Below are 21,428 nucleotides of genomic sequence, written 5' to 3' on the forward strand. Positions count from 1 at the left end.
CCCGGCCCAGCGGGGCCGGGAGGCTCGGAGCCCCCCCACCTTCCAGCAAGCCAGCTCCGACAAAAGGGGAAGTCCCGCCTTTCTGTGCGGTTTAAATATGTAAATTGTGAGAAGCGTCATTGGTCTTAAAGACTGTCCATCAACTCAGGGTCAACCCAATACAACAGTGCACCAGATATTGAATATATTGTTTGAATTGTTTCAGAAACAGAAATAATGATTCTGCTGACCAGGAGCTCAGGAGCTGGCTTTGGGTGATATCCCTGTTCTGCCCAGCCCTGGAACCTGTTTTAAACAGATGCAGTTTCCTGATGCTTTAGAGACGATTACCTGAGCCTCCCTAATAAATAAAACAGAGCAAAAAAAAATTTAAAATAAGAAAAAGTGACTAGAATTGAATCCATCTGAATTCACAGCTGTAGGTGGTCAAGGGGCACGTTTCTTGTTGGCTATTGAAAAAGGCTCAAGAGGGCTTAAGAAGCTTTTGAAGTGATAACTTAAAAAGATGTGCAGGTATTCAGGCGTGTTTTTTGAGAAAACATCACTCTTCAGCTGTATCTTTAGGCCCTTCTCAGTGTCTCACTGAATTTAATAAATAATTCTTGATATTTTGCTTTGTATTCTCTTTTGCTTTGTATTCTTTTTTTTTTTTTTTACAAAATTAGCGTCTATCTCCATTCAAGTATTCAAGTATTCATAATTCATTTATTCTAAATTCCTTTTCAGCTACTTGAGGAAAATTGTATTTTATGTCACATTTGGAATAAGAAACATAGAGCACTGAGGAGTGAAGGCTGTTATCTTATTCACATGGCAAAGGCATATATTATTCATACTGTAATACCCAAACTGCAGGAATTGATAGATGGGGCTTATATAGTCAACTCCCAAGCAAACTAAAAATATATTTTTTGAAATAAACTGCTTTTTGAGTGGTTAATTCAAAATCAGATGGATTACTGCAAGATACTCTATGTGATTATTTTTACTGTAGGGACTCAAACTATCTACATATATTTTCTCACTGAGACTGGAAAGTCTTAATGCATTTATTTTTCCTTCTGTTCAGGTGATTTAAAATCTGAAAAAGGGACCAGTGGATCAATAATTTAGTGCAGTCAGATGAAAAGTGCCTTAACCTGTTGGTTCAATTGTAGGATATTATGGAGTCTTACATACTGAACAACTGCATTTATATTGTATAATCCAAATTCAAAATAGCATCTAGTGGAAGGAAAATTGGCCTTTGTGGAGGAAGTGAACATCTGTGTCTGCTCCTTTTATATTGTATAGAAAGGTCTGATCAGCATAAAATAATATTGTGGGATTATTCCTCACTCATCCCTCACACCACTGTGTTAGGGCTACAGTGAGAAGAGTTTCAGTTAAAAACACAAGGATCTTAAATTATGGCTGTCACAGAGATAGTTACGTGAAACAATATCCCAAATCAGTCTGACTAGATCTCCTAAAATATTTTCAGTCAATGACCTTACTGAAGATTTAGGAGGACATTTAGAAAAGTCAGTGCTGCTACTGCAATAATGTACTAGAGTGTAATGAATTTCTCATTTCCTGTGACAGACATCTTGTCTCATATTCACAGTGCTGACTTGGTACCTTTGGTAGCAAAGGTTGCTTGTATCTTCCTAGATGGCCAAGGCTGCCTGTGTGTTGAAGTTTTTTTTCTTATTCACAAGCAGACCACTATTAATTTTCCCATTTTTTGTTTTTCTCTTTTTGCTGTTCCGTGAGTTCTTTTACTCAGAGTTTGAATTAAAATGCAGGAGACCAAGAATCCTTGTTCAGACTTAGTTGTTTATTATATCTTATCAGTAATACAGCTGCACGGGAGCATGCCTCCAAGGTAACAGGGTGGAAAATGGCCGTGAGTTCTAAATTCCAAGGCTTTTTAAGGTCTAAATTAACCAATTATGAAAGACCAAGTAACTTGTTTTTATTTATAATCCAATTGCTAACTTTTCATGTCCCGCAGTGTGGGACTCTTGACCCAATAGCATAACCCCTAGATTTGTGAAGAAGGAGGAGAAAGGAAGAAGAAGATGATCCACACCCAAATTCGTCCATATTGTAACCTATTATTACCTATATCCCCTAAACCTAATTTTCTACATCTCTACATATCCCACCCAGTGATACGAGTTTTAATTACACAGCAACAACCTCAGTGTTATCACACAATTTAGGGAGCCTTTCCCAGGGTTTTGGATCGAATACAATGTACTTCTGAGGATCACTGCCTCTCAGCACTGACAGGCTGAAATTCTCAGAACCCAGGGTTCCAGCAACCACTTGTGCACATGTCACAGAGATCAGGTCGTGATCACTTTTTTGATCCATTAGGAAATCCATTCCAGATTTTTCTTGTTTTTTCTCTGCAGTTACAGAAAGGAGCAATCAAGAACTGGTCAAGTTTTTGTTTTCTAAAAATGAATTGTTTAAAACCACAGTTTTTATTTAAGTGTTAGAATATGGTATCTTTAATAAAGGACTGCCTGCTTCTGGATCTGTTTATAAAAGGAAGACAAGGAGATGATTCCCTTCTCTCTTTAGTTTTATATTAAAATTTCTAATCTGTGTTGTCATTGGAAATGACAGCAAATATGGGAACAAACTTTTCATGTTTCGGGAATGCCCTTCTCAGTATCTGCCACTTGCCAGGGTCTCATTGTGGTGGGGTTGGAATAAATTGGTTTTCCTGTGAAGGACAAAAGCAGTAAGAATGGTTCTCACTTCTGTAAACCTTCTGCTTGTTTCGGTGATGGTACATTTAACCATGGGTTTAATGCAGATGGTATTCGTGTGTAATTTGATTAACCATAGCAGCTGAGGAGATGACAAGGGTGTTGTACAAACCAGTATTGATCTGTTCAGCATTTGCTTTTAAGATCCTGTGTTAACTTCGATTAGAACTGTTAAATTCTCACTCCCCTTTAATCTCTTCTCTCTCAAGTGGAGAACAACTTTCTTATTTCTTAATTCTTAGAAAACTATCTAGCCCAAAAGATGTAACTTGTAAAAAATCATAGCATATACTGTGTTTTCTCAGCATTAAACTCAGAGATGAACATGACTGAAAATCAATACTGTGCTTGGCTTGCAGCCTTGTCATTTATTGATTTACATGTCGTTTGTCTCCATAGAAAATGCAATCATTGCTTAAATACAATACAGTATTTTGCTAATAGGATACAAATGTCACCACTGAGTAAAAAAGGTCACACTTGCATGTAAATGATTGTCAACCCAATCCCGTGCTTGTTGCTGCTGTTATTTTGAAGAGGCTGTCAAGAACTGGGAGGCCTAGGTGTAATTCTGCTGACATTAATGGGGGTTCAGCTGTTGGTTTAAGTGGCACCAGTACTTCCAGTCCTCTGGACTTACACAGGTGCTTTGTGCTTCTTTAGTTTTACAGAGCTCAGTCAGGTGGGATTTTTTTTTTTGGTTGTTTCTAGCTTTGGAGCTATTGAGAAAAATCTTCACATAGAAGAAAGGGAGGACAAAAAGAAGTAGGAATTCAAGAAAGATTGCTGAATTTTTTGGAAGAGCCTAATGCCCAATGCCATGCAGGGAAACAAACTTTCACCTCTGTTATAGTAGGATGTGGAATGGCCTTAACTCTTTCACATGATAGCATGGTTATCACTTGATAAATGTGCTTGTGCCCAGGTCTGGCACACCATGTTTAGTGTGGGAACTTAGATACTTATGAAATACATTTACCATCTTCTAATAAAGGAGAATGACCCAATTCACTTTAAAGCTCTGGGTGTCCTGAATGAAGTCTCCCTTTGTGAATAAGAAGTATAATGACACTAATAGCAGTACATTTATATAGAGCTTTAGGAATTTGCTCCTGTTTGCATGAAGATACTTTTCCCCAGTGTGGCTAATCTGAATAATCAGAAATGTAAAGCTTCGTAATTTAATGTACCTATTTTAATATTAATTTAAATTTTAAAGGACTAATTTATTAGTCCTTAATTTATTAAAGGATTTAATACCCTTGGAAGTCTGTTTGTCGTCCATGTTGGTTAAAGATTCAATATCTGTTTGTTAAAAAGCATTGAAAGTTTATATTTTTTGTTTCTTAGCATCATTAGCTTCTTAGCTACTTTGTTCGGAAGAAAACTTTTGACTATTCAAGGGTCAGGAAAGTCAGTGTTGTTGGTGACCATGGCTTTTTTTTTCTTCTCTCAGCCAACTTCTAGGATTCCCTTGGCTAAAATATTTTAGTCTGTATCATGAGTAATACTGGGCTTTGTACTTCCGACTGGCCTTCTGTGCAAGAGGTGTTACCTTAGCTCAGTCAGTATTTTACTGATCCTGTGACAGTGTAGCCCATGGTCAAGTCCATTTTCCTTCAGCCCACCCAATGGGACCTTCAGCCCAATCCCCTTTGTTCATCTGCACTTCCTCTTCCTGGTCATGGTCAGAACAGTGATAGGATCCCTGCAGGGCAGCCGATCTTAAACCCTCCCAGCAGGCTCAGGAATGTGGGCCTGAGCTCCAGCTGCAGCATTTGGAATGTCAGTGGGGTGTTTTCCTTTTATTTTCTTTCTCAAAGTTGTTTGATAGGTGTACGTTTGAGATTTCACTATTGAAATAAGATGTGAACTTCTATATGGAAATAATAAATATGTAAAATGGTAAATTGATGGGCAGTTAGTAGAGTCTTCAGATAATTTCTGTGTTATATCTGGGCCTTTGAGAGAAAGTTTTTCAGTATTCAGCACTCTCTTCTTAGCCTTTTTTATGGTCACCAAACAGACTCTTCTTAAAACCATTTGTTCTATTTTCTTTCTTCTTTTTTTCCTTTTTTAAAAAGTTTCTTGATTTTCCACATCAGATTTGAGCTAATTCAAATCAAGGAGCAAGGTGGCTGAGACCCTAAAGTCAGTGGCTTTTTATTTTCTTCTCAAGGGTGGTATTGTTTGAGTGGCTGTGATTCTAATTGGAGCAGTATTACACACTGTGAGAGCAGATTCAGCCCATCTAGGACTCTGCATTTTAAAAATAAAAAAAAAAAGGAAAAAATCCCCCAAAACAACAAACACCCCCCCCACCCCCACCCCCCAGCTGCTTGATTTTTCCAAAGAAATGCACAGGCAAGCCTGTAGATATCCTGTAACACTGATTAAATGGCCGAAGGATTTTCCTTACAAGTCTCTTGCAACATTCTGTTTTGAATTCAGTTTCCAAATGCATGTCAAGTGCTGAGGAAGGTAATTCCATGTGAAAAATATAAAATTCTTTAAGATACTTTTATGCCAGCTGTTCTTTGTCCTAATTTTCCTAAAGGAGAACTAGTCTAGAAATACTCTCTCTACCCACTGGCCGCCTCACTATCAGTAACATGAAGCTGATTAAAAAAATAAAAATCAAAAATAATATCTCCTTCCTGCAGGCAGCACATGCACACACACACAGAGAAACCCCTCAAAACTAGGTAAGTGTGAGCTTTTATCAAAGCTTCCTTCCTTCCTTTTAATTATTAATATTTCAGTTGCACCTGAATTTTTTGAAGGATAAATATCTTCTCTCTCTCTCTCTCTCTATATATATATCTTAATTATGGATACCTATGTATCCTGAAGATCATCTCTCTGTCTCTCTGAATTGATGGCTAAATATCTCCCGAAGAAAAGGCTCTGGCCCCCTGTGTTGGAGGAATACACAAATACCACTGTTAGGTTACCAGTGCAGACCAGCCCAGGGTCCAGCTGTTCAGGCTGCTCGTGCAGCTGGGAGCACTTGTTGTACTGGTTGGCTATACCTGCTGTGTGTTCAGATGCCACAGGATGTAGGAATGGGGTATCAAAATTACAGGGATTTTTTTCTTGATTTATCAAACAAATTATTTATGCATGTTTGCAGCTCTAATGGGGGTGTTTAATAGAAATTCTTGCCTGTGTCTCATAACTTGTCCTTCATTAGAATAAAAGGCCAAACCAGTACAATATATGTAGTTTCATTGATTGTACAGTTAGATTTAGAAAAAATATGTTTTTCCACTGATGAGATTTTCTACTTAGATGACACAAAATATACTTCTCTTTGAGTAAACTGCAGATTTTGAAATAAGTTCTAATAAGCTTCTGATAAAAATCATCTTCCATGGATCTCATTTCATACCAGTTTAAGTGTTTTTCTCAATTGGACGCTACTTCAAACGAAGGAAATGAGCAGAAGAGTAGAAAACAAGGAAAGCTTGCAGTATATCTCACAAAACCCCTCTTTTGTGCCCTTTATCATGGTGCCATTGGGCACAGCTTGTCTCTATGTGACTGCGAGCTCCAGCCCTGTCTGAAACCCTCAGCACAGAGTCCCAGGTTTGCCTAAGATAAATTATCTGCTGGTATTTTGAAAGCAGCGCTTAAAACATTTGTAGTGTAAGGAACAGGCTCTTCCCTCTTAGAGTGCTTGGTGATAGCTGAGAAAGTCACAGAATATTGCAGACAGCTCACAAACACAAAAGATTTGTATTGTTCTCCTTCCTTTTAATCTGCATTCATTTTTGAAGCTACCAGACTGTCTGCATTTGGTTGACTTTATCTTTGTTTTTCATTAATTTAAGTTTCCCATTTCATGAAGCCTTACTTTCTACTTTAACTCCTTTTGGTTGTATTTTTTCTTCTTGCCTGTCCTTCTACCTGCCCTGAATAATTTTCTGTTTTCTAGTGCTTGTCATTTTCCTCCTGCTCCGCTGTTGCAGTGCAGTTACAGAGCCTGCTACCAAACTGGCAGAGAAGAGGACAGAGGGAATGAGCCAGCCAGGATCCAGGCCATGAAGCGTTGCCAGTGGTTAAAGAAGTTATCTTGGCTTTGGAGCAGGGGCTCCATGTCAGTGGCAACTGGCTGGTAGATGACAGTTCAAAATCCAGCAAATGGAGTTTAAAAAATTGGTTTAAAGCACTGTGCATCTGCTGATCTCATATCATTCATTTTGGTGTCATGTTTGTGGCTGGCAGTCTTTGATAGAGGTGAGGAGAATATAATCAGCAAATTAAGATGGGCATTGGAAGCATTTGGCTCACATGAAGAAAGGTATTAATGTGCTAAAGAACACCTGCTTTGTAGAAGAATAACATCTGTAATTTAAGGGATGATTTTTTTTTTTTCTTTTTTTTTGTCATATTCCAAGAAGTGTGTACCTCTTTATAAAAGCAGTTTGGTAAGTGCCTGGACCTATTCTTTTTGAACAGCATCAAACACTTAAAATAAAACTCAGTATCTTCTTTTGGCTACTCCTTTGGCAGCATAAAGTTCTACTAATCCCAGTATTCCATCACTACTTTTTCAATGGGAATGTGTGCTTTAGTCCAAGTAATGGAATTACATGGTAATAGTGCAGTAGCAGTGAGAAGAATCAGTCCAAGACACTTAATTTGACTTGAGCCAAGCACAGACATTTTCCTACCTTTTGGAGCTTTGTACAAGTTTGTGAGCAATAATTTAGTCTTTACTTTAAAAAATGCTCTGCCACTACTTGTACAGATTTAATATATATGAGATATATATCAAGGAAAAAATTGTATTAGACAAGTACAACTCTCCGATTCTCAACACTTAACATAAATAATTGCTGTACTATGAAGATTTCAATGGGGATTGCCACTTTTATAATTAATACTTTTTTGTTTCAACCTCCTTACTAATTGAAAATGGGCTTTCAACACAGAATGCTTTGAAATTGTGTGAAGAGATGGAATTGGAAATGAACTTAATTAACTACAAACTGTCCAAATCAATCAGTGTTTCACAGTGCCTTTGTAATATACAGAGTTCATAATTTACTTGGGACTTGCCATAATACATATGCCATAATTGCAAAGTAATCATGCTAAGAGTGTCCAAAATTTAGTGTTGCGCTCTGATGCTCTATTGGAATGAAATGTCTATGGTTTCACGCACCAAAATGGATTGGGGGCAAAAGGGTATATTTTTCCATTAACCAATCAGAGAACTTCCATGAATTAGGGCATTTCTCCAAGTGTGTCAGGGCTTTCAGGTGTTAATAGTTAGAAAAAATCCTTTGAATTCAATGTTCAAGCAGTCTAGCATTTCAAATGGTAGTGTTCTTGCTACACTATCCGTATGTTTGTGGCATGAAAATGGTAAGTTTATATAAGATGATAATGGAAAATAAATCCCATGGAAAAACACTTGGCAAAATTTCTGTAAGTTTTCAGAAAGGTTTTGCAAGTAAAGCTTCTGCAGACTCAAGGCTTTTGAAAATCTCTGCCTGATATTTTCTGTTGGGATTGAGGTTTGTCTACAACTTTACAGATTTTTTTTTCTGTACACAAATTTAGTGACTTTTTACAAAAATAGGACAGTTCTTAGGTTTGCCTTTGTACCTTGTGAATACCTTGGTTCTGCCTGTACAGTCACTCTGCTTAAGTTTTCAGTGCTTCTCCTAGAAACTTTGGACTTCTTTGTGCCTGTCTGTGTTGCTCAGATTATTGACTTGGTAATGCAGCCTGGGGTGGTTATACCTGGCTTCCCCCATCAAAACTTACTTGATTTGAGCAGTTTTACAGCTTGAAAATTCCTTCTTTGTGTTGTTCCCCTACATTTCAATCACCATTTTCTGCCCTTATTTTTCTCTGGCCTTTAAATCTCTGATTTCCATTAAACAAACCTTTTGTATTGGGGATTCTAAAAATTCCAAAATTTTATGTCTGACTCAAGTCTCAAAACCTCTGTACTTCCAAAGTTTCTATTTTGGTTTCTCATCTTAAACTGAGATCTTCTAGAAATTTGATTACCAAACTTCTGATGGGCTGGAAAAATATATTCATTATGAATGCTCCATGATCCTACTCCTCAGAAATCCTTTTGACTGTGCCACAGCTGTTAATGATAGTCTCTGGCCATGGGATACAGGACAACCAGGAGTCTGGGACAGTGCTGAGTTCTGGCCTTTCTGAATCAAGACTATTTCCAGTTTGCATCTGATTTATTTTTTTTTTATTCCTGACACTGATGGTGTAACCTGATTACTCTGATGTGGTAGATTTGCTATTTGGCTGGTATGAAACCTCCCCTGTCCTTCTCAAAGAGAACTTGTGAAAATGGACCTATAGTATATTTATTACAGATGTTTTATATATTATATAAGTAAAATAATGCAAATTTGCAGAACTGGAGAGACGATGCTCATTAGTGATAGCTGCCCAGGATACCAGGTACTGCCACATCCTTGTCACACCTAAAGCCATTTTTATTATGGTCAGCTGCTAATGCCTGGGCCTTTTCATATGCAGTGGATGAAAAGGTGTGTTATGCTGACACTGTGGAATTTTTAAGTGATTCTTGTGTTTATTATTTGAAATTCAGAGGGTGACAGGACTGCTAACCTAATTGAAAGTGGTTTTGCCTGATTAATTTTATGGACTATGTTAAAAAGGTTTTGATTTTTTGGCTGGTTTAAAATAATCAGAATATAGTGCTTTGCACTTGTCATTTAGGGAACAGAGGGTGCTGCTTTATTCACTTGTGTAGATTGCTTGCTCTCTTTGGTATTGTAACAGAACCTTCTGGTAATGACAGTAGCCTTCTTGAATGTGTTCTATTAACAGGACTTTATGAAAACAGAGAAAAAGTATGAATAATGTACTTAGCCTTGCTGACTGTTTAGAGGAAATAAATGCTTTCTAAACTATGGAACAATAATATAAGAAAATAAACTGACTTGTGCTGCTATAAAATGGTAATTGCAAGGTTAAAATTTAGCCTTCTTTCCCATACCAGGAGAACTATTAAGCCTCTTATTTTCCCTTCCCAAGTTGTCTTTTATATGTGCACTCTTGGAGCAGATACCTAAATGAACAAGTTGGTTTAGGTAGCACCCCTCCTTACTCAATGTTCATATGGAAAGTTAGCCAGTGCTCTTTAAGGTTGCTTATCCTGAAATCTGCTCCCTGGAGACTCCTTCCCTCTCTCCTACTTTTTGTTCCCTCATTTGCTCCCCATTTATTTCTCTCTCCAAAGGGAGACTGCCAGGCTTGCTGAGGGCGTGATGCATCAGTGTGAATGCAGCCACTTGCAGATGTCAGGAGTCCCACCTGAGCAAAATTCCTGCTCTGTGACACAGCATCCCCTGTCAAGGGTGGGAAAAGATCCAAGAGAAAGCTAAGAAGCTAATGAAGTAAAGCTTTTTTGATTAATAGCTTGAGACCAGACTGATGCCCTGTCTGAGGCCCCAGACAAGGATGGGCCAGTCAATCACATCTTTTATTTCCACAGAAACTCAGCCTTCATGGACAGAAAAAGGAAACGAGGCACTTTCCCCTCCCTTCCTCCAACACTTCTCCAAAAGTTATGCATTCCACTGGTGTCCATGGTCTCTACACGTTTACATGAACAATATATAGTTCACTTCTTATCCATTCTTTTTTATAGCAGAAAATCCCCCAGGATGCAATTCTTGGGATGAAGCTTTTTCCTGCCTTCCTGAACATTTGCATTTATTTCCTGGGATCACAGGGGAGGAAATGCCATCTGCAAATATTCCAAAGATATTCCATAGAACTTGTTGCTCATTCCATGGGCTGATAAGAGTGATTTGTACCTCTGTAGGAGATGTGCCTGACATTTTTTCCTTGAAGTCTGTGGTAAGGAAGGTTTTGATGTTTGGTGAGCTGTCAGGTACTTTAGAGAAGGGGTGTAGAGCTGGGCATTGGTAGAACTCCAGTTGGTGTCTCCTCCTGTCAGTGAGAGCTCTTTGCAGTGGTCTGGGCATGCTAAGCTGGCCTTGAAAACACCCAGTTGAACAAGCTCTTTTTCAAGTGATATAACAGATGAGCACTTCTCTTAATCCAGCCAAAATCATTATGCTTGGGCTATTCCCTCCAGACGTTCACCAAAATGTGCCTGTATCTCTTTTGCCAGCTACCCGTATGTCAGGTTTCTTTAGCTTGGCCCAGCAGGGATTAGCTGGCAGGATGGAGGCAGCAGGAACTGGACCTGCCTGGCTGGGCAGGGCGGCCGGAAAAAAAAAGGAACGGGACTGGCTGTCTGGAGCAGCGTGCAAGGAAAATGAGAAGTTAAATATCCAATGAGTGGGATATAAAATGGTGTCCAGAGAGCAGAGGTCAAAGGAGCCAGCAGGCACAGAGAAGGGATCGTGTGGCTGCCAAAGAGAACTGACTGTTCAAGGTGTGTAATTCATATTTATGTAGAAATCACTATGCAAGCTGTCTGGACAGGGAGGCCAGTGACAGCTGAGCAGACACATACCTGGGACTGAGCCCAGCCTGCAAGCTCAGGGAAGTTTCCTGGGAAGCAAGTACCAGCCACTTTTTTGGAAGGATAATAAGGTGGCACTTACTGCAATAGGGACAACAAGCTGTCCGGTTATTAGGAACTGCCAGCTGTCTTCAAGTGTAGCACTGCTGCCATCACAAATAGAGAAACTTTGCCCCTGATACCAGTAAGCCTGAAAACATGAATATTTGGAATATTTAGTGTCCCTGTTTACCATAGCACTGAGCTAAGTGCTTGGACAGGTGAGTGTTCCCTCTAACAGTCAGTGCAGCCAGTAAACAGACATTTTGATGAACAGGCAACAAAGCACTGCTGTGCATGGGCAAGTCACTATTGATTTAAGTAATCTCATGCCCATAAAGGATTTTTTCATCACTTGCTAAGAAACAAGAAGCAGCAGATAAAGATGAGTTTCATCAGAAGGAGGTTATTGCTGGAAATCCTTTTGCCTTTGAGTCTAATGTGTGAAAAACCAGACAAGTCTGCCTAAACAGAATAAAACAGAAAGCCAGATAATACCCATAAAGCTTCCAGATGCTGCCTTTTAGTCCTCAGAGCCCCAGAAACAGATGAAGGGCAATTCAATTGCCCTTAATGATACTCCACTGAATACATGCTTTATTTCAAAAAGCCAGCTGCTCTAAATGCCATTGACAAACAAAATGTAATGTACTGGTGCCAGTGTCCATGTACAACTATACACCATTTTAGGCATTTTGTGGCTTGTAAGCGTCAAATATTTCACCTTGATACACAAATGAAAAGCTGACAGGGCACAACAGTGATATGGAATACTTTCTTTAGATTTATTTTTAATTCCAGATTTGTTGGTGTCATATAACTGCAAAGAATATAATAATTGTGTGTTTATTTATTTATTTTTTTAAATAACCAAAGCTATGCAAAAGAATGATTCTTTGAGATTAAAATAGAAGTTTCTGTGAAATCTTACATCATGTCTGTAGTCAGCACTGGTGAGGCCATGCCTCGAGTACTGTCCAGTTCTGGGCCGTTTATTTCAACAAAGACATTGAGGTGCTGGATATGTGCAGAGAAGGGCAATAAAGCTGAAGGGGGTAAAGCCATGTGAGGAGTGGCTGAAGGAGCTGAGGGTGTTTAGGCTGGGGAAAAAGGGGAGACCTTATCACTCTCTGTAACTCCTTGAGAGGAGGGTGGAGTGAGGTGAGGGTCAGCCTCTTCTGCCAGGCAGCCAGTGACAGGACAAGAGGACATAGTCTTAAGATGTGCCAGGGGAGGATTAGGTTCGATATCAGGAAGTATTTCTTCACTGAAGAGGGGGATCAGGCATTGGAAGGGGCTGCCCAGGGAGGTGGTGGAGTCACCATCCCTGACAGTGATCAAGAAATGACTGAGCTTGACATTTGATGCTGTGGTTTAGTTGACAGGGTCAAATGTTGGGGTAGAGGATCTTGGCGGTCTTTTCCGTGATTTGGAGGAGGATAGATGGAGGTCTTAACAATTCTATGTGTCATGCTAAGCTGATATCCTGGGGGGATTTCTTCAGGGAAAAAAATCTGCAAGATGCAGCAGTGTAGTTGTGAATGGGTTTGTATTCCTTGCTGTGTTGTAAGCACACATTCATGTGGGAATATGGATATAGGTTTGAATGCAAGTTTAAAAGGAAAAGTTGTTGTCACTGCATTTTAGGAGATTAATATTTTACAGAAACTAAATTTGCAGTTGCTGTGCAGAGCTCACAAAGAACCAATAATGAGGCAAATGTTAGCAACCACTTCACAGGGATGTTTCTTTATTGCTAAGGAAGTGCTGCAGATGAGAGTTTTAGTCTCTCCTTTGGGTCAGTAATATTACCTAAGCAGGCAGGGCTGAAGCCTTCTGTTACTGCAGAAGTGGTGGGAATCTTTTGCTTGGCAAAGGGTGTTGGTTTGGGTGAATTTCTGCTATCCCAAAGGCTGTAGAATTGAACCAAGTCCCTCAACCTCTCCCAGGCTAACTCCAGTCTGGAAGCTGTGATGTACTAGCAAAATGTTGTGTTGTGAGACAGTAATAGCAGGAAAGGGATTTTAGATGTTAAGTAGGTGCTGTATAAGAAAATAAACTCACATCACTGAATTTCATATTAAATTTCTCTTGCAGCTTACTGTCATTTTCTTTGAGAAGGCCTTACACACTCAACTGAATCCCATAAGAACTGTGATAGAATTAGCTAAGAAGCTTGTTTTCATTATTTCACATTATTTCACTCATTTTACTTTATCACTTCATGATCGCAGTAATTGTTCTCCACTTCATTGAAACTAATCAAGTATTTGTTATGGTCATTCTTAGTTTAGTTCTTTCTTAGGAATCTCTTGCTTCTTTAAGATATTGAATTGAGCTAAATGTCTGGAATAGCAAGAATGAAGGGAGAAGGAGAGTCGAGCCAGTGCATATTCTTTGTGCTGCTCTTGGGCATTTATGATCTGTAACTTCCACTGAAATTAGGTGCACTATGGAACTGAACTGCTAGGAATGAATGACTGTGACAAGGGCAGAGAGTGCATCTCAGGCACTCTCACTTAAAAGCCTTATCAGCCCAGAGTGTAGGATGCTGTTGACGGTTAGGGTAGGTAGAATATAAATGTGAGCACTGTCACACCCCATTATCTTTAAAATAGAGTGGGTTTGACTATACTGATTTTACAAGTAGTATATTTTACCATTTATCTGGGAGTCCAACATTACTGTATGTACAATTTTTGAAAGTGAAAATACTGAGACCTTCAGTTCTCTACAAGCAAATTTCAGTAAATCAGTACATCCTCTGAGTATGACAAAACAGTTAAACTGTTGTTTCAAATTCTAGATCACACTGTTTTCATCACTCTCTAATCTCATATTCTCCTTTAAATTATAAATTGCCCAAGTGGCTTGGACTAAGCCAAGGGAACTTTTGGGATGTATTTAACATGGTTTTATTAGCTTTACTGGAGGCTCAGGATATGATTTGGTGTGTTGGAGACATATCTGTATTCAGTGATGCTTCCCTCAGGATTCATTCTCTTTAATGAACAGTGAGAAACGGTGACAGTATGTGATGTACGTTTTAGCATGGTTGATGAGTTTCTGCAGTTAAAAAGTATGTCATTGTTATTTACTCTGTGTTATTTACACTGCAAGCCTCTTGGAGGCCCCAGCCCCATTGCGCTAGGCAATGTAAAGGTACAGACAGTATCTGTATTTTTTAGCTGCTTTCCCTGAGAATTAGAGGCAAAGGTAAGACTTGAAAGAAGTGTGAGTCAGACTTCTTCCTCATCGTCAAGTGGAGTTAGCATTCTGGGGCATGGCATTGGCTGATACATGATTGATGGTGGTGTGTTTAGTTCAGGGATTCTTGTCATTCTAAGAATTGTAACATTAATAGGCTCTTTGCTGACTTTGTCTTCATGATCCCATTTTGCTGTCTGGCAAAGGAAAGGGCGCTACTAAGTAAATTTAATATTCATTAAATTCACTAAATCAAGCCTCAGGAAACAAGACTACATGATGAAGGGACAGTCTCTGGAACAGAGTTGATCTGAGCTCTGCAATGCTGGTTTTATTTAATAATAAGTTAAGATCTGAGTGTTATTAATGGAAGTTTGGTCTACTTGATAACACCTCTGAGTAATGTACTTTTGTGCAGCCAAAAATCAGTCAACTTAGTAAATTCTGAAGTGCATTTGTTAAGAAATTAAGAAGGGCTTTTTGCAACAAAAATGCTTTCCAAGGGCATACATGGTTTTATAAATATTGCGTTTTCCACCACTGTCATAGTGAGAAACACTGAAAGGCAAAGACCCATTAAAACATCCTAACTTGGTCTTAATGCCAAAATAAGCCATCTTCCTTAAACACGCTGAATGTAACTCAGTAAAGAACAGATACCTCAGAAGAATATGAATGCATCACCATAGTGCTTTTTTTTTTAAAAAAAAAAAAAGTTAGTGGGGTGGAATAGCATTTTATGTACTTGACAGAGTAATTATATCTATTTAAGTAGATGCATAGGTTTTGTCTACGGTGGTAGAATTTTTAGGTCTTTGTAAGTAATGATCCAAATTAATCAGTTGCTATGGCTCAGTATTCCTGAATATAGATTATCTTCAGGAACTGTAACAAATGAACCCCATATAAGACAGGGTTTCACTAAAGCCTTTTCTGATGCTTTTAGTTTTGTGTTGCTTCTTTTAATTGACTCTAAGGCGAAATTTAGCTTGAAATGAATTATTTCTAAGTCATATAATATTTGGACTAAAATGATATTGAATGTTGGAGCAAAGCACCTTTATGGGTGCATTGAAACCCACTAAGATTAGCAGCTATGAAAAATTGTTATTGAAGAGCTTGACTTGGTGACTATTATAAATTTTATGTAAAAACCTTAAAAATTGTTATGTATTTCTTGCTCTCAATAGGTACAGAGAGGACTTTATCAAAATGTTTGTATAAACTGAGAGTCTTTCCACGATGGATTCATGTGGTGGGAGATAAGATAGAACTGAGCTACAGGCTGTGGGACACACCTGCAGAACACCATGGCAGAACCGAGAAGCTTGTCTCCGCCTGACCCTGGGGGGAGGAGATGCCAGCCGGCAGAGCCCTGCGGAGAGGAGCCTGCTGGAGCCTGCTGGATGGGTGGGCAGCGCGTGATCACCCCCATATAGGGACACTGGGAAAGTGTGCTGCTGACGTGGCAATCTGTGATAGGTCTCTTAGTGAAAAATACAAAAAAACCATATAAGGAAATACTGTGTCTTGAAGAAGTGTATAAAAACCAGCTTGTTTATCTCAATAAACGTTTCAGATTCCCTGTCGGTCTCAGTCTGTGCCGTAGTTGTTATATCAGATTCAACCCAAAACTTTCTAAGATTAACCACACAGAAAAAGTTAAAAGTGGCTTAGCTACATCCTCTCCTGTTTCAGTGGAGGCCTGCTGTGCCATGGAGACATAAAACCACAACTGCTAAATTACTGTAGTGCTTTTAATGCATTCTGCATTTATTATTAGGAACTGCTATCATAAGGAGACACACTAAAACTCTACTTTTGCATGGATATCTCCTTTTTTAAATATTTTCTGAACTTTATATTTAAAGCTTTACTATGTCAAATTTTCCTGTTGTGTTTTTAATAATATTCTAATAACTAATTGAAACTTATCTGAAACCTAATCTTTTCCTACTGTGCTGTAAGAATTAGCTCAATTTCCTAAACAGACATAGTGTTCTCTTTGATTGTTCTATGTGTAACAAAACAGACTATGTAAAATTCTGGAGCAAGTATGTGAGGGTATACTTTAATGCTACAGACCTAAAAAACTCTTAGAAGTAGAGTTTAGAAAGTGATTCTTGTTGTGACCAGCTAAATTTATTGTCTCTTTGGTAAAGCATGACTTGCCATGCTCTGCACTGGAGTGAGAGAAAGATGAGCTACAGTTAGTGCTGAAGCATCCTGCCATGTGATGTGACTAACACCTGCTGTGTGGTTGTCCTTCTCTGCCTTTCCCTGAGGAAGGAAGAGCAAGCACATTTGGGAAATGCAAGAGAACAATTTAGATGCGCGCACAGCAGCCCTTCCTGCAGAACAGATGTATTGCAGCATTCTGTGGTAGCTCGCAGATGCTATCCTGGTCCAGTACAATGCTATGATTGACAGGAGAGAGAGTGTACACCTTTATCCTGGTGGGAATCCTCTAGCCTGATGTGTGATAGGGATATTTATTTTTGTGGAGATCTTAGAGAAAGCAAGTATTCCGTGAGCTTTCCTAGAGGTGTGAACTGAATTCTCCAGTAGCTGATTCCATTGCTATTGTGGCTGGTGCCCAATCTGGAAATCACAGCTTGTTGGTTTTTTAGGCTTAACTCTGTGTAGTACCTACTATTTCTTCTCTTTTGCTGTAGGTGAAAAGACAGATAATCCCTGCAATTAAAATAGTGTGTGTATCACCTTCTAAGAGACCAAAGAGAGAAAAAGGAGGAAAGGAAAAAAAACAAAAAAACCAAAATAACTACCAAAAACTCCCAAGAAAATATACGCAGATACAGCTACAGGAAGGTGACTACCCATGGGTCAGAGTGGAGTGAAAAGGTCAGGGATTGATTGATGCTTGTAAGCTCAGTGGCTGTTATCTGTGCCTCTGTTCATTGATGAATTGCATAGAAGACAGGCTTTCTCAATTGTTACTCTGAAGGTCTGTGGACTTCTTCTATAATAACCCTGCTATCTTTATCCTTTCTATATAGCCCTCAGTTCCCAGAGATCTGCAGTACTTACTCTGTGTGCCTGTACTTTCTCATTTCACTGATAAACTGATATCCTTTCAAGGATAAACTAGACTATTTCCTTGATAACATTTTTCTTGGAACACAGCAGGTATTTTCAGTACCTTCAAGGCTTAAATTAATTGGTATACATCTTTAACTATGACTCTTAAAATAGTTGTAACTTGCATATCACAGCCAAAATCTCAATGCCAAAGGTTTATTGATGTTTGATGTTACTTGCTTGCTTTTTAAAAATGCAAGAAAGAAATTGGCATTTCTTATCTTTTTACTGTGCACTTCCAGATAAGTGGAAACAGTTCTATCTTTGTTTCCTGTAACAAGGTATTGGATTCTGGCAAAAGGGATAATTCTAGAAGCTTAAGCACCCCTTTCCAACCAACTCACTTTTTGGTATAGCAGAGTTTTTGGTTTTTAAACGAAAACAATGCCCATTTAAAAAAAAAAAAAAATTAAATAAAACAGGTAGGAATGCAAGCCCATGTATACAGCCACATATATACATGTGTATATCAATGTACTTAAAGCCACCACTGACTATCGTTAGCTCATCTGCATTCACTTGAATGTGTCCTCAGACTTTCGGACTGTGAGTAATAAAATGCACCTGGGCTATGCAGAACACTGAGAGATTAATGCAGACAGTGTCCTGACAATTTGCTTGTCCCACTGAACATTTTGGAGATGTCTTTCACTGTCAGGAATTGACTCCAGTAGTCATAACCTCCCAGCTGGTGTGTCAAAGACGCTCACCTGGCAGTTATGCTATTACACCACCAATACAATACACTTGTTGTCCCACAAAAGCTCAGCCCTCATCTTCATTATCAATACCATTATTTTTTCTTTAGTTAAGAGATTGATTCCTTTAACATTGCAGAGTGGAAGAAATAAACTTCTTGCAGATCAATAGCATAGCATTCTTTCTTTGCTCAGAAAGTCATGGAGAATGCAGTTTTAAATTGCTTATCTTACTGTCTTAATGGCTAAGGTAGAAAGAGCAGAAACCTCTGTTTTTATTTTTTACTTACTTATTTATTTTAATTGTCATCTGAATTTCGGCTGCCTACTTGCCATTAAGCTGCCTTAAAATCATCCAATAAGCATCAGTTTGGCCATTAAAGTCTTGCTGCTATAATTTTTTTCTGTGTTGTGTTGACATTCCAGTAGTTTAAAAAGAAACATCAGAACACCCCAGGTTCATAGGTCAAATCAATTTGAAAGTTGGATGGAGCACTGAATGCTATTAATGGAAAATTGATCCTGAGAGATAAAGCTCATTACCTAGGAATGCATAACTGGAGTATTACCTCAGCATAGGTCTCTCTGTCCTCTATAGGAGTAAAGTTACCAAATGCACAAGAATTTTTATTTATATATTTTCTCTAGGAGGACTTTTAGAGGAGATTGCAGTGGACTTGTATGCAAACTGTTAAAGGATCTGTTCAGTGTTTGAAGTAGCAAAAGAAAATCCATCCAGAATTTTCTCTAAGTATGAACTGACTGAATAAACTCTGAAGGTAAAGACTGAGTAAACAGCCAGTATGGGGCCTCACTGGTATATAACTACTACTCCTCTGGAGAGCAGGTATGTTCTAGAAGAATTGGCATGACTTAAAGCAGAGGGCATCGCTTCAAAATCTCAGGGTAACTACATAGTTCTGGGGTTTAAAATTGTGTAAGCAAGTTGTTTTCTGCTGTGCTTCTCTGTCAGCATTTCTGCTGGGTGTGATTTTGTGTGTGTATCTTAACCTTATCCCAGATGCAATTGAAAAGTCCTTTTGTGTTGGGCCTGTCACTCAGACGATGTGTCATTGAATGCCATTACCTCTACAGGTGTCCAAGCAGAACCAGTGTCTTAACTGGAGTTCCTTTGTCTGGAATGCTCAGACTAACAAAGGAGGAGCCATTACAGCCTATTACAAGTGAAAGGATCTTCCCTGGACTCAATAAGTGGTGCAATTTGTTCAAGAATTCCAACAAAGTATCCTAAGTGCGTCCTTAGTGCTGCCCTGTAGACTCTGGATGCCTCCCCTGCTGTGCCCCTTTATTTAATCCTCATTTCAGTTAGGTCATTAACATCATTTCTGTCTCACCTCTGCTGCAATCCTTTATCTCTGGTTTACTTGAAAATTTAAGCATCATCCTGTCAAAAGAAGGGTCTCTGTGCAGTTATTTGATTTTAAATTTACACTAACTTTTTAAAAGGAGTCTTCTTTATACCTGGGAATTAAAACTTACTGATTCTGGTAGAAATAATAGCACCTCTAGTGGTATTATGAATGTCTGGTATACATAGTGGTAATTCCCTGCTGTAAATTGACGTACAGCAACTAGTCTACCTCTTGTCTCATTGACATAAAAATCAAGTTGATAAAATTCAAAAATAGAAGACAAGAATTGCAGTGAGCTGTTCACCAGAGGTCCAGACTGCAAACAAGATGCCCTAGGCACTCATGAAAGATGTAGACTCTGCCTCCCTTTGCCCAGTAGGGTTATGTCCAAATCCTTTCACCTTTAAATCACATTGCCTCTTGCTTCGGTATTGCATCTTGCCCTTGTTTCTACTTTGTTGCTGCATTGGAGACTTCTATTGTTCCTGAGAGTAGAGAGGAACATTTATTAAGAGAGATTTATTTGGAAAGGTCAGACTGTACATTACCTCAGCATTAGGTTCAGTCTTCAGAATAATGATTTCATGTAGAACACTGAGGTTCTTCAGACTTCTCGCTTATTTTAAAATATGGCTTTGAGGAATCGAGCGTATGTCAAAGTGTGGTAAATAAGTGAATCTCTGGTCAGCTGAGCGCTTCCGAAGCCCTAGAATCTTTAATATTTTTGTTCATTTATTTGCATTAAATCTTGATTTAATTAAAGAATCCTGCATATTTTTTATATTTTAAAAACAGCAGATCTCCGTGAAGTACTTTCTGCTCCAAATTAGAATTCAGATGGCTTCCCATTTCCTGTTTTAGCAAGAGAAAAAATTATAAACATGCGATCGGCAGAAAATACTCATTTCTTATGACTATAGATGTTCGTTTAATCATATACGAATGATACCAACAAACTTTGTTCATGTCGCTGTGTTTTGTGCTACAATTCATTAGTGCTTCCCAATGAATTCAGTCATAGCTTCTTTTTCAGGACTTATACTATGATAGTAATAGAGCTGTTGTAAAAGTCCAGGGTTTGAAGCCAGTGTTTTCAATTTTGGCTTCATTGACAAGGCCCTCATTCTACTTGTTATAGGGCTTTATGCTTGCATGTTTTACTAAGGTACCTGTTTGTATGTTTAACAATACAGCATATAGGAACTGTGGCTCTGTGTACTAACATCTGGAAATTCATGTATATGCCAGACATGGTATGAACACAGATCAAAAAGACTTCTCCTTTAAGTATTTGGTAGCATACAACAGATTTAGATGTACAGTGACATTAAGAAACAGTATTAACTGTCTGTGTACTTATAAAATAAATTACTTATGCATTGTTAAAACTTTTGTGGGCATCATAGTATGGTTTAAAGAGCTGTTGAAGATGTATAATGTAATATTTTTGTGGATATTTATGGGATGTCTTCCCTGTGTTAGAGCAGCTGGGGAGAAAGTGCTTTTTAAAAATGTGACAAGCAGATACAAGATGCTGGGGTCATGGTCTAACCTTAGGTGGGGGTTGACCTCCTGATATTCAGTAGGAGTCAAGCAAGATAGAGGGTTAGAAGGACTTCGAACATGTAAATGAGCAGCTCAGGTTTGAGGTAATAGGAAAAGGAGGAGGTGCCTAAAGAAACTGTTTTTCCTACACACTCTTAAGTTTGGAAAATAGTGTTTTCAGAGACTAGTATGA

At 38.6% G+C, this 21,428-nt stretch overlaps 1 long non-coding RNA gene across 2 annotated transcripts in view; it reads left to right on the forward strand.

The window, feature by feature from the left end:
- LOC108444770 overlaps window positions 1-19,544 on the forward strand; it is a 58,953-nt gene extending 39,409 nt beyond the window's left edge. For both annotated transcript variants that reach the window (XR_001859454.1, XR_001859453.1), the window contains one exon: window positions 15,711-19,544. This is a non-coding gene — a long non-coding RNA (uncharacterized LOC108444770). The remainder of the gene's footprint in view (window positions 1-15,710) is intronic.
- Window positions 19,545-21,428: the final 1,884 nt, after the last annotated feature.

This window comes from Corvus brachyrhynchos, unplaced genomic scaffold (genome assembly GCF_000691975.1).
Source record: "Corvus brachyrhynchos isolate BGI_N302 unplaced genomic scaffold, ASM69197v1 scaffold262, whole genome shotgun sequence".
NCBI classification, from domain to species: domain Eukaryota; kingdom Metazoa; phylum Chordata; class Aves; order Passeriformes; family Corvidae; genus Corvus; species Corvus brachyrhynchos.